Source organism: Dermacentor variabilis, chromosome 2 (assembly GCF_050947875.1).
Source record: "Dermacentor variabilis isolate Ectoservices chromosome 2, ASM5094787v1, whole genome shotgun sequence".
NCBI classification, from domain to species: Eukaryota; Metazoa; Arthropoda; class Arachnida; order Ixodida; family Ixodidae; genus Dermacentor; species Dermacentor variabilis.
Genome location: NC_134569.1, coordinates 6463220 through 6477642, shown reverse-complemented (window position 1 = coordinate 6477642; position 14423 = coordinate 6463220). Strand labels below are relative to the sequence as shown.

The 14423-nt window shown below is 44.0% G+C and overlaps 1 long non-coding RNA gene across 1 annotated transcript in view; it reads right to left on the bottom strand.

Moving 5' to 3' along the window:
• LOC142571312 (uncharacterized) overlaps positions 1–14423 on the bottom strand; it is a 57894-nt gene that overhangs the window by 17228 nt on the left and 26243 nt on the right. Inside the window, exon 2 of the long non-coding RNA XR_012825843.1 lies at positions 7764–7982. This is a non-coding gene — a long non-coding RNA (uncharacterized LOC142571312). The remainder of the gene's footprint in view (positions 1–7763; positions 7983–14423) is intronic.

Sequence of the window (14423 nt, the reverse complement as noted above, 5' to 3'; positions counted from 1 at the left end):
GACCAAAGCAGGTGGGCGTCGTATACGCAATTTTACACAACGAAAATAAACAGCTCACGATGCGTGGTATAGTAGAACAAAGGCACATTAAATAATGCAAAAAACCCAATGACAATATAAGGTTCAACTCTTTCGGTTAAGGTAAAAATACTAGTACATCACAAATGTAATATGAATGAAATTATGCGAACATTGCAGTACAAATAACCCATGTAATATTGCATAAGTTAAACATGGAAATAGAGTATAAGTGACCGTCGTTGCGCCTTGAGATGCATAACTATTACGCGCAAGAAAGAGAAATTAAATTATGGGGCCCGTTTTACGTGCCAAAACCACTTTCTGATTATGAGGCACGCCGTAGTGGAGGACTCTGGAAATTTCGACCACCTGGGGTTCTTTAACGTGCACCTAAATGTGAGCACACTGGTGTTTTCGCCCCCATCGAAATGCGGCCGCCGTGGCCGGGATTCGATCCCGCGACCTCGTGCTCAGCAGCCCAACACCATAGCCACTGAGCAACCACGGCGGGCCTTTCACGCGCAAGAAGAAAAACAAGTATCGTGACGAGGAAGTGCGGGTGTGTTGAGCAGAGTCGTCGGAGTTCGATGTCTGTGGGAAGTTGACGGAGGGTGAAAGTGATGGAGAGTTGGGGTGGTTCCACTCTTGACCACTCGTGGGAAAAGCTCGAACGCGTCGTCGTGAAACTCGGTTGACGCGAACGAGTGCTTATTTCGCGACACACGTGATGTCGACAGAGTGACGCATTTGACTCGGCGTAACGCAGAGCTATCGTGCATGGTTTGGTAGATTGATTTCAAACCGGCTTGTTTCACCCTAACGGATAGCGTTTCAAGGCCTACGTTAGCTAAGAGGTTTGTGGGGGAGTCGTAGGGCCTGTACTTAATGTAAATGAACCGCACAGTTCTGCTAGTTTTGATGTATTAGTCGATGTGTGCGGAAACCAGACGACGCTAGCATACTTTAAGACGGAGCGAACGAAATTTGTAGAAGCCAGTCTGGTGAGCGCGGCAGCAGCAGCAGTGGCGGCCGCGTGCGCGGGATTGTTTTTCCGCGTGCTTCTTCTCAATGGTGGCTGCCGCATTGCTGCTCGTGCGCATTCGTTTTTTTTTATTCCCGCGCAGCTGAACTTTCATCGCGTTCGCCTCTCTCGCCTTTCATCTCCCACTGTGATGGCAATGGCAGGCAAGCAAGATCTGTACAAATTGTTCGAACAACTTAAATGTGAGTCAAAGAATGAATTTAAAGAACTGCGTGCATGCCTCGAAAGTGACTTAAGGAAGGAGGGCAGAGAAATGAAGGCATTCTTGGAATTTGCGAACAAGAACTACGAGGAAATGAAAACATCTGTTACTGTTAGTAAGCTGGAACACGAGAACTCTGATCTAAAGAATACAGTGGTGGGTCTGGGAAAGGATCGAGATGGCCTGCTCGCAAAACCCAAGGATCACGAAGTAAGACACTTGCAAAATGAACAGCGTACCAGGTGTTTACCAATGTTGTACCTTTGAAGCCGAAAGAAAATGCCCTGGAAACAACCGGAAAACTTGCAGATGCAATTGATGCAACCTTTGATGATTGCGTTGTTGGAGCTTGCCACCGGGTGAGAACTACACACAACGCTGATAGCCCTAATATTGTAGTACAGTTCACACACAGGACAAAGCGCGACTGTTTTTTAGAAAAAGGTAGGAAAAAAAAGAACGGCTGGCTGAAGATATGAAATTGGAGCCCAGCACTCCGATTTACATTAACGAACACTTATGCCCACCTATGAAACGCTTGATCGGAGCGACGAACGGCAAAAAGAAAGCACTTGGCTGGAAATATGCTTGGTATCGTAATGCCAAGATCTTCACCCGAAAATCTGAAGGCTGCTCAATTGATTCCACTGCCCATCTTGACGACTTGCAGAAAATGACGTAGGAATAACAAATGTTAGCATGTTCTTGTGGTTGTTTATTTGAAATCTGAGTTATGTGCCTTCTGAAGTAAAATATTACATATCAGCTAAATAATCAGCAATCACGTTTTTTCATCAAAATGTTCAATCTCTCGCAAATAACACAGATGAACCGACCAAGTTAATCCACAGCTTCGGATTACCGATTACCGTCATAATGCTGACCGAAACTTGGTTAACGCCCACATCGTATTTGTTCCAGCTTTCTGGTTATCAATCTTTTTTCTGTAGTCGTCAGGATAAGCAAGGGGGCGGCGTTGCGATTTTGCTCAAAGATGATATTAATTTTTTGCTGAACCTGTCGACGATTTCGCAGATATAATTAACTGCTGATTATGAGATGCTAACAATACAAAACCGTGCAAACTTGTTCTCTGTTGTGTACACACCACCATAAGGTGATGCAACCAGCTTTTTTGCTTTCCTTGAAAAGATTTTCGGCTATGCAGAAGAAGAAAATGAATCTTTTAGGAAGTGACGTCAATATGAACGTGCTCTCATCTTCCCAGCTGGAAAAGGATTTCTAGACTTTAATTACAGCTTGTGAATGTTCAAATACAATATCTACAGCGACACCTGTGACTGTCGATGGCGCCTCCTTGTTATACGTGTTCATATCAAACATAAATATTGAGTCATTAGTGGCCGATGTTGTGTACACTGATATTAGTGACCATCTGGGTATCATTTTGCTAATGAGCAAAATCCATTATGTGACTCGGAAAAGTAAGCGACCAGTTTATAATCAGTCAATTACGTCATCAACTCTTGAGGCCTCTCGCCGTGCCATTACTCAGCAAACGTTGGATTGCGTTTACCGGCCACAAGAGATCGACTCTGTACATTCCGCTGTCAGGAATATTTTCAAACCAATATATCATACACACTTCCCACGCAAGAAAATAACAAGGCCATCTACAGCACGCTAATCTTGGCTGACTCCTGAGCTTCTTGATATGTTGATTAAACAAACGCATGCTTTATATAACAGTCTAACAAATAAGCTTAGCGATGCCACAGTATCCGTACTAAGCTGAAGGTAATGCTATATAATGTCCTGATTCAGATTCAGATTTATTGGTTCCAAAAAAATAAGTAATTACAACATGACAAATACACAGACGAGGGTCCCAAAGTGAAAACTGTAATGGGACCCTCGATTAATAATAACAACATTTATGGTGATAAGAATAGTCAGCAAATTAGCGTTATTTAAACAACATCTACAGATCAAACACATCATTAGACATGTCATTTACAATCAAGCACGAAAAAGCACGTTATAAAAGGAAGTCGGAAAAAAGCATGAATGATTGAAATACAAGAAATGACATGTGAGAGAAAAGTCAAAGGTACACCGTCAGATCGTAGTTGAGTTATCGCAGGAAATGATGCTTAAGGTGATTTTCGAAGATTTCAAGAGAAGTACAAGATTTTATAGTTGATGGTAATTCATTCCAAAGAGAAATTGCATCAAAGGAAGATATTTTTTTTTTGCCGTAATTGGTATGAACCATGTTAGCCGCAAATCTGGTTATATTTTTATTCTGCAAAAGGTCAACTGCAATGAATGGAAACGTAAGGTTGGTATGAAGCAACTTGTGGAGTAAGACGAGTGTGTTAAACTGGAACAAATTATTAATAGGCAAGATATTATACGCGCGAAGTAACAAAGAAACATTGGATTGCATGGAGCTAGAAGTGATAATGCGTATTGACTGATTTTGGATGTGTTGAGTTGATGATAAGTGACAAGCGTACGTGTTGCCCCATGAAACAATGCCGTAATTAATGTGACTATGAATGAAGGCATAATACAACGCTAGCAGAACCTCACGAGAAAAAGAAGGGCGAGCTTTGATTAATGCACGTATACCAAACGCAGTCTTGTGCTTGATATGTTGGAAGTGAGAGCGAAATGTAAGGTTAGGGTCAAGATGTATACCAAGAGAAGTGACATCGGTGCTAACGGGAATTGAATGAATTCCAAGCTTCACTTCAGGAATAGAAGTTAAGGCCCTTTGAGCACTTTTGAATAACATAAATTTAGTTTTTAGAGGATTAAGAACTAAGTAATTATTGCTACACCATTTTATAATGTTACTTAATGCAATATTTAACTTAGAAGTAAGAGTAGCAACAGATTTGTCAGATGAAGATATGGTTGTGTCATCTGCGTATAAAATGCAATGAACGTAGTTGGTGACCCGCCGTGGTTGCTCAGTGGCTATGGTGTTGGGCTGCTGAGCACGAGGTCGCGGGATCGAATCCCGGCCACGGCGGCCGCATTTCGATGGGGGCGAAATGCGAAAACACCCGTGTGCTTAGATTTAGGTGCACGTTAAAGAACCCCAGGTGGTAAAAATGTCCGGAGTCCTCCACTACGGCGTGCCTCATAATCAGAAAGTGGTTTTGGCACGTAAAACCCCAAATATTAAAAAAAAAATTATTAAAACGTAGTTGGTGCAGTTAAGAGAATCCGGAAGATCATTAATACTGACACGTGTACTTATCTTTATCGGGCGACCACGTTTCGCCGCCTAACAAATGTTATCGCACAGCGCGGGATGCGCCTGCATTTATCCGAAGTTTCTGGAAAGTTATCGATGCTTCTATCCGCTGTCTGTTGTCGCCGAACCTTGTGTTATCTGATTTCATCACCTGACGCGAATGGTATAGAACTTTGTGGAAGGCACGCGGGTCCCAACGATTAGTCTGGAACATTCCACGATTGATGCATAAAAGCCGACGCGCTTGACCCGCTGATCAGATTTTCGACGATCGCCGACTGTGTTCGCCGCTATCGTTGTGCTATAAGTGTAGCCTGTTTTTGTGGGCACAGGTTCGCCCAATAAAAGTTAGTTTTGTCTTTCACAGTATTGCTACTGTGTTCTTCAACGTTACCGCCACGTGACAATATATAAAAGGAAAAGCAAAGGGCCCAGAACTGATCCCTATGGTACACCTTGGTTAATACATTTTGTTACTGAGAAAGCATTTGCTGCATGTACTGTGTATGGCCGGTCAAGTAATTTTTAAGAGTGTTAGCGCAGGACCGGTTATACCATAAGAGTCAAGTTTATTAAGCAGTACTTGATGGTTAACCGTGTCATAAGCTTTACTGAAGTCTAAAAATACAGATCCAACTAAGTTTCCCGAATCAATACATTTTTTTTTATGTGGTCAGAGATAGAACAGGTAGATTCGTGGAACTTCCAGGGCGGAAACCAAATTGATTGTTCTTTAGCAATTTAAAATTTGTTACGTAGTTATTAAGACGTTTAACAAATAATTTCTCAATGAGGTTACTAAGGCAGGAAAGAATTGCAATTGGTCGGTAATTATTAACTGTGTGTTTGTCGCCTTTTTTTAAAAACAGGAATAATCTTGGCATATTTTAAAAATGAAGGGAATGCACCTTCTTTAAACATAAGGTTGATAATATTACAGAGCGTGTCGAAAACTAAATGCGCAACCAGTTTTAAATGCCTGACACAAATATTGTCTAAGCCAGGCCCTGTGTTTTTAAGGTTAGCAATCGTGGAGCACACTTCATTTAGTATAGCTGGTAACAAGAAGAATGATTGTGTCGTACGGCTCAAAGTATTATGCAACCGTGCATGTAGGTTGTTATTAGTGTAAACGGAAGAAAAGTAGCCCGAAAAAGCATTAGCAATTTCTTTGGGCTCAGAATGAGTGAGACCATTGTAATTTATTTTGGTTATAGAGGCATCAACAGATGACTTGTTAAGAAAAGAATTCAATAACTGACATTGCTTTTTGGGGTTATTTTTGTTCTGATCAAATTTATTTTCGTAGTACCTTTTTTTTCGCCTGTTTAAGTAAAACGCCCAGTAAATTACAGTACCTACTATAGCGTCTAGCTAGTCCGGTATTAAAGGGCTGACGCTCAGTCTTTGCGTACACGTTTTCCTTCCTTCTTGAGCTTTCCAGAAGAACGTCCGTCATTCATGGCCGGTTGCGCGGATATTCATACTTTTTCCCACAATTTTACAGCGCGCGTGTTGGTCGAAACGGCCAATAAGAATAAAGTGCAGAATTTGTTTAGTGCTGCTTCGGGAACAGACATAGAATTAATTGGCGACCAATCAGTTTCGCTGATAGCTTCAATAAAGGTATCTGTACTAAATACGGACGTAAAGTAGCTGTTATCGCTCTCATGTATTTCATTGTTAAATGTAAGAAAAACAGGAAAATGATCGATTATGTCAGTATCAATAACCCCAGAGCAAGGCGATGGTGATATGTTAGATAACACGTGATCAATGAGCGTACTGCTCCCACGAGAGGATACTCTAGTTGGACAGTCAATGAGTGATTTAAAACCAAATCCAGCAAAACAATCAGTGTAAGTTGTGTACGAGGTAGCTTCAGTGTCAAGTAAGTTAATATTAACATCACGTACAATCAGTACATCCTTATTTTCAAAAGCTAGCTTGGACAATACTGCACCAAGAGAAAGCAAGAAATCGTTAAGGGAAGATGACGGTGAGCGATAAATGCAACCAAGGATCACGTTATTATTGTGATTAAGGAATGACCGGTCGACTTCTATCCACGCTGACTCACAATGATTCACTTTAACTGCCAGATCGAATCTGCGAGTGTAGGTGACATCTTGTGAAACGAAAATGGCGGCACCACCATGGCTATTAGTTGGACGACGACAATACTCTGGTTGATAAGATGGAAAACCGCTCATGTTGTTCTCGGAATCAGAAAGCCAAGTCTCCGATATGCAGATAAAAGTGAAGACACGGTGAAGTGAGGCAATGAAGTTATTAATTACATCTATGTTCTTACGAAGGCTACCAGCATTGAAGTGAATGAGTGATCGTTTATTTGCGGTAAGACGAGGTTTTACGTCAACGGGGTGGAGCAAGGCCATGAAAAAAAGAAAGGGAAAGAAGAAAAAAATATTTACAATGAATCACGTGAAGATTCGAAGGTCGGACTCAGTGACAATGCGATAGACCCTGCTATCATCAGTTTTGCGGGTTTTTATCTGGCAGTTTTCTGTCCATAAGTATTTCCACTTATTTCCTTTTTTGAGTGCCAGCGCCTTCGAGAACACCTTCTTGTTATCAATGGTCAAGTGGTCATTTACATAGACAGGCGTGCTAGTGCCACCTGTGAAACCAACGTGGTCAGTGCGAAGCCTAGCTCTTCTTGCCTTCCTGATGAACTCGTTTTTCTTATCGCGTGAACAGAAGCGAGCAATGATGCTCTTCTCATTTGAATTAGAGGCAACACGGTGAGCCGTGTCGATATCAGCGGGTAAGAGAGGGTACTCGATAGCATCGCCAATTCGCTTCAGAATGACTCCGCAGTCTTCACCCTTTGATGTAGGGATTCCCTTAATCTACACATTATTCATTCTCGAATATTGCTCTAAATCAGCCACTTTTCTTTCGAGTGCTTCGTTACGTAACAAGAGCGCCTTGTTTGAGGTTACTAGTTCTTCCTGTTTTGTTTTATCGCGTCGAGTTCCTTGTTCATGAACTGAACACTTTCACAGAGGGAAGCGTGCTCACCCAGTCCTACGTTCTGTAGCTTGATGTTAATTCGTGACATTAAATCATTGATCAGTGTATCCAACTTCTCGTTCAGCACTGCTTCAAGAGATGCATTTTTTTTCGCCAGTTCCACTGCGGTAGGCATAGTGAAGTATATACACTACGAACAGTGAAACAAGAAGTTTGGGCAGCAGTTGCGGCAGAATTAATTTTTAGATAGTGTACAGAAGTAATAAACTAACCTGTTGGCAGGAAGAATTTTCTCAAAAGGAGGACATGCCGCCAAATTGAGTCAGCGCCGTGGTGTGCGTCCTTGTGTGGTCCTCGCCGAAGTCACGTGCAGTCCGCGCAGGCGCAGCAGGCAGCTCAGGGCTCGGCCGCTTGAAAGCACTCGCAGCGAGCGCAAGCGCACGTGTCCACGGCGGCCGCAGACGACGCAGGAACACAGGCCACTGATTAACCTGTTGGCAAGAAGAATTTTCGGAGGACATGCCGCCGCAACTGCTGCCGCCAAATTGTACCTATCATGCAGTACTGCATCCTGGTGTGGGGAACAACTGGTGCGACAAATTTGCACAAGCTGCGTTTGCTGCAGAAAAGAGACGAGGGCAGGGTGTCTGCCAACCGGGAAAACCGGGAATTCTCAGGGATTTTGAGTAGTCTGGAAAAAGTCTGGGAAAACTCAGGGAATTTGGGCCTCTATCAGGGAAAATTAGCGGCAATGTTATTGAAAGGGTCGAAAGTCGCGGTAATGCTGGATCGAGTAACAGACAGGAATCGTAATGAATCGTCTTTGATGCCCTTTCGTCGGCAGGAGGAGTTGCCTGTGTACAGTCAACGAGCGACTTTCCGCATTCCCGATAATTTGGACGGCTTCGCGGCCCAGCCACGTACCCCATAGAGTCAACGTATAAAAACGTGTGAAATTTCCGACGCAAGAACGCTTCGCCGTCCGAATTTCCGGACGTTTTGCCGTGACCGCGGCTCCGAAGCGGCAATAATCAAAGGCACCACCACTGCCGTTTTGATTACTTCGCCACCTCGGACCGGCACTCTCGCACGCAGATCCGCTGGCAGCCGTTGCCACCACTGCGGCAACGCTAGGCCTAGCTGCTTCGACGTTCGCTATGAAGCTTCTTGCCGTTGGGTGCCGAGTTGTTTATTGAAAGAATTAGCTGCTGTCAGCAATGGCACGGACTCCGCCTTTGTGGTCCTCGCGATTGGCTTAGAAACTTGGAAAACACGGTGCGTTGCATAATGCTGGTTCCTGAAAGTCAGCTTTGCCTCCCTACAGAAATGTTACTTGGTGAAGCTTACGCAAAAGTATTGCAGTGAAGCATAACAAGCATGGGAAGGGGCCACGGAACACAGTATGTATTCCTTAATTATACACGCAGGCACCCGGTATTTCCTGTCACAGTACGAGCACCGATATGCCTAATATGTGTACCGACAGGCCTTCAGAGCGTTTTCGAACGTGCCTGTGGCGGTTTGAGCCCCTAAGGGTAGTAAATGACACGGATTTATTTTTTTCCAACTGGCCGATTTTTCGGACGTTTCCGCGGCCCCTAGGGAGTTCGAAAAATCGGTCGTGGACTGTGCAGCTGACCAAGATGCTTCAAATGGTCCTTGGGGCGAACCAGTGGCGGAAGGTGGACAAGAGAAATGACCTACGCATTGAGGAATAAACGGGAATGGAAGCTTGCTGCCGTCGTTTTGAAGGAGCTTGAGCTCAAAAAATAAAGTTTTGGCTGATGCCGAGATGCAGGTGTCCCTCATCTAAACCAAAGTAAACTCTTTAAAGCAGTGAAACACAACACTCGGGCGTCGTGCGCGGGCCGAGAGTATGTCAGGACAGTTGAGGTTTACGAGCTGTTGAGAGAGAATCTCAATTGTGACAGAGTTGGGCCTCATCCCACTGAGGTTGCTATCAGTTGATAGGAATAGCTTGTATTCGAAAATATTTGCTTCTATATGCATCTCCTTTTTATTCGTATTGGATAATGTCCAACCACATTTGCAATTTTTTTCGAAGACACTTTATTTGCTGTGCATTTACTAACCCATGTCTTCTATTCTCCTTTTGAATAACATAAACACTGCTCCTCAGTATTCAAATTGGGTTAAGTCACGTTTTTATTGTTTTCATGTGCTTACTAGAGAGTGACAGCATCAGGCGATATGGTTTCAGTCCGTCTTGACATAAAACATAGTTCTGCATCACTCCAGGAAATTTGCAATGACATTCAGGGAAAACCTGGAAAACTCAGGGGATTTGGAAATGTCAACTTGGTAGACACCCTGGTGGGTTACATTGCTGATGTACATTATACTTACTCCACAGAACCTCCTCCTTCTAAAGGTGAAATTATTCCTGTGTTTTGTTTTTACAATTATTGGTCGATGTTGTGGTATAAAGGTTTTGTTAAAGTAGGTATTGATGATGCAATTCACCTGGCTAGACTACGAATAAATATAAGCGCTCGTCAGACCACACATAAACATCTATGGTTCGCTCCCACACCTAGTACTTCCTATGACGAACAAGCTTTGTCTTACACACTACCTTCGCTGCTGAACATATTAAACCGATAAGATTTGATTCTTCCTGTAAATGAAACTGTCTTATCAAACGTTTTTGCCAGCTTATTTATTTGCAGGACTAGTATATGCCTATCGTTTTTTCCTGTTCTTGTTGACCACTGCTGTTCATATTGTTAATTGTTCTGCCATTTTTGCTTGTGTGAGTGTTTGCCGTTTTGTTACTTTCATTCTGTATTACTTGTCACTCTTTATATCTTGCGCACTTTGCAATTCTTATGTACGGCTGGCCTTCATCTTGCTGTTAGAGGTCGGGGCCTCGTCAAGCTGTTCGAGCTTCCAGTTTCGTACCCCTCCTTTTCAAAGGAAATAAATATGACTGATTGATTGACTGATATAAGAAAAAAAGTTTCCATAATTCGACTGAGATAATATTACCAATGTGTAAAATCCACGAAAGGTGGGAAGTGAATGTTAAATCTAGGTATTTATGGTGATTTCCTTTTTCAGGCAAGTTCCATTGAGAGCGTAATTCCGAGGGCATCTTTTTGTTGCAAAGAACATACATTCAGATTTAGTAGTGTTAGTAGACATTAGCCACTCTTTGCACCAACCGGACACCAAGTCGAGTAGTCTAATATTAAATGGTCTGCACAGTTCCCAATTTCATTATAAATAATACAATCATTCGCGAAAAGCTTAATGTCACATGCAATGTTAGCAGTAATGTCATTAATAAAGATTAAAAAAAGCAATGGCCCCGACATTGACCCTTTAGGAACTTCTGAGGTGCCCGATACAGGCTTGGAAGGAATGATATCAACAATAACATACCGCGTTCGATGCAATGAGAAGTTTTTGATCCATGCAGTAATCTGACCAACCACGATCGTAGCCTCAAGTTTTGCACCTAACTTAACATGGCTTACGCAATCAATGACTTTGCTCAAGTAAAGAAAGATGATGTCTATCTGGCTTCGGTTGCTTAGGTTCAGCGCGAGGTCATGCATCACTTCACTTAGTTATGTGACCCTTGTGAGGCCACTTCTAAAGGTGTCTTGTTGAGGTGGTAATATAGCTCGACAAAAACAGTCGTGTCTACCAAATGATATGTACCAATATTTTACAAGAGACTGGCCTGTAATTAGAAGGTTCCGTCGATGTCACTGGATTTATTTATAGAATTCACCTTGGTCCTTTTAAGGCGAAAGGCTGTTTCAAGGTCGCGTTGTGAGGTAGAGAAAATGGCACGAGAACCAAGGAAGGCCAGAAGCGAGCCAAAGCATGTCCTGCCGTGTATAAGTGATGCTTAATAATTAGCAAAGTTAATTAATTATTGATTGGATTAAGATGTATTAGGGTGGATCAGGGTGAATTAAGATGTATTAAAGTCCGTTACGGTGCATTAATGTGTACTAACGAGTATTGAGGTTGATTAGGGTGAATTAAAGTGGATTAAAGTGGATGAAGGAGGATTAAGATGGATTAAGGATTATTAATATGGATTAAGATGCATTAAGGAGAATTAAGGTGAATTGCAGTAGGCTTACAAGGCTTTTGCCTTCGCGTCTCTCAGCTAAGGACACTTGGGATTTTTTTTTTCAGTCACCGGGCAGTTGCGCAGGTGAAATTTACTTGCGGTACAGAATCGCGAGGTATTGGCTACATACAACGTTCTTCATACCTCTTTAGAAAAGTAATTAGGGATATTATCCGGCCATTTGCTTGTTTTGATGTCCACGCTAAACAATAAATTTAAGAGGAAGCTTTATCATAACAATAATATTCATCATCACAATATATATATATATATATATATATATATATATATATATATATATATATATTGTGACGCAGCAGTTGTCACTACGTTTATTCCGAGTCGAAGATGCGGCGAACCGATCACGCCCACAGCACGGATCACACTCGAGAGCCAGCCCCACAAGCGATGATGAAGAAGAACCCCATATGAACCCCACATGATGACGATCATGTACAGATGACAAAGAATAGCTTATAAATGGCCACACTAATGTCCCCTCGCGCGAGAGCGGCCATCCTGGCCGCAATTCAAAGGGGCGGCGAACGCCTCGTGAAAGGCTTCATACAGGAAAAGTGGACAAGCTCAGCGGCGCGGCAGCGGCGGTCATTTGGAACAATAACTGGTACCACGCGATAGTTAACCGGAGAAGTCTGCTCCAAGACTTTGTAGGGGCCGATGAACCGAAGTTGAAACTTGTCACACAGGCCAGGAGTACGAACTGGTGTCCGGAGTAGCATTTCGTCGCTAGGCACACGACGCGATGAGAGGCGTCGTAATGCTGCTTGCGGTCCTGTTGCCGTGCTTCGGTGTTGATGCGGGCGAGCTGGCGACAACGCAGAATGCGGGACACATATTCTTCACAGGGGGATGGACATTGATTGACAGAAAGAGACGTCAAGACAGGAACTGGGAGAACGACCATAGACAAGGTAGAATGGCGAGTAACCGGTCATGCGTTGAACGGCGGTATTATACGCAAAAGTCACGTATGGCAAAATTGCGTCTCAGTTTCTGTGATCCGGTTCGATATACATGGCTAGCATGTCTGACAGCGTGCGATGAAATCGCTCTGTGAGGCCGTTAGTTTGCGGATGGTAACTGGAGGTAGTCTTGTGGGTGCTTCCGGAGGCTCTGAGTACTTCGTCTACTAGTTGCGAGAGGAATGCTTTTCCACGGTCGCTCAGGAGGACGCGAGGAGCACCGTGGCGCAGTATTAAGGATTGAAGTATGAATGCAGCAACTTCAGAGGCTGAGGCAGAACTCACACAAGTTATTTCGGCGTAGCGTGTCAAGTGATCAACGGCTGTCACAATCCATCGTTTACCCGTGAGAGTCACAGGAAGAGGACCATACAGGTCAATGGCAACGATTTCAAATGGTTGCGGCGGACAAGGAACCGGTTGCAGTTGTCCGCTTGGAGCTTTCGACGCTGACATAGGGCGCAGGAAGCGACATACCTCGCTACACTGGCGGACGATGCAGGCCAGTAGAAGCGACCTTTAATGCGGTCATAGGTTTTCTGGAAACCAAGGTGACCAGCAGTCATGTCGTCGTGAAAAGCCTGCAGGACATGAGCACATAGAGAGCGTGGCAGGACAGGAACCCAGCGTTGACCGTCAGGGTGATAGACATGACGGTACAGGACGCGGTTGTCAATCTTAAATTGCGTCAGCTGTCGACGAAGGCGGGCGTTAGGCGGGCGCGAAGCTCTTTGAAGGTGGTCTATGATGCGCCGACAGTAAGAGTCCGCAAATTGATGAGATTGGAAGAATCTGTTGTCGTGTTTAGGCATCTCGTCTACAGTGGCCAACAAGAAAGCATGTGAAGAGGGGTCATGCGAAAGCTTGTCACGGATGGTAGTTGGAGGTCCATTGCATGGTGTCGTAGGAAGCGGACAGCGAGAAAGCGCGTCTGCATCCTGGTGTTTTTTTCCGCACTTGTAAGTAATAGTAAAGTCGTATTCTGGTAGACGAAGGATCCACCGTTCGGACAAGTTCTTCAGCGTCGAAAGCCAGCATAATGCATGATGGTCTGTAACGATGGTGAAATGGCGGCCGTGAAGATAAGGTCGAAACTTCTGTACAGACCAAACGATAGCTAGGCATTCCTGCTCCGTGATGGTGTAATTCTTTTCGGCATTTGTCAGAACGCGACTTGCGTATGCGACGACCCTCTCCCCTGAAGTGTCGTCTCGCTGTAGGAGAATGCCACCAATGCCGTGACCACTAGCATCCGTATGCAGGAGGGTAGAAGCAGCTTCATCAAAATGGCGTAGTACTGGTTCAGATGTGAGAGCGCGCTTCAGATGGGCGAACGCAGATTCACATTCGGGAGACCACACAAAGGGAACATTAGAACCCAGTAATTTGTGCAGAGGTGACGCTATTGAGGCGAAGCCTCGTATGAATCGGCGAAAATAGGAGGCGAGGCCTAGGAAACTGCGCAAATCTTTGGTCTTTTTCGGGACGAGGGAAGTGCGGAACTGCCGAAACCTTGTCAGGATCAGGACGAATGCCATCTTTGCTCACCATGTGACCTAGTACCTTGATCGTCTTGCTCGCAAAATGGCATTTCTTGGTGTTCAGCTGAAGTACAGCGTTGGCAAGGCATGTGAGAACTTCATCCAGACGTTGCAGGTGCTGAGAGAAGGTTGACGAGAAAACAACAGTATCGTCCAGATAGCACAGGCAAGTCTTCCACTACAGGCCACGAAGAACGGTGTCAATCATGCGCTCGAACGTTGCGGGTGCATTGCAGAGGCCGAATGGCATGACATTAAACTCGTAGAGCCCATCTGGTGTTGAAAACGCTGTTTTCT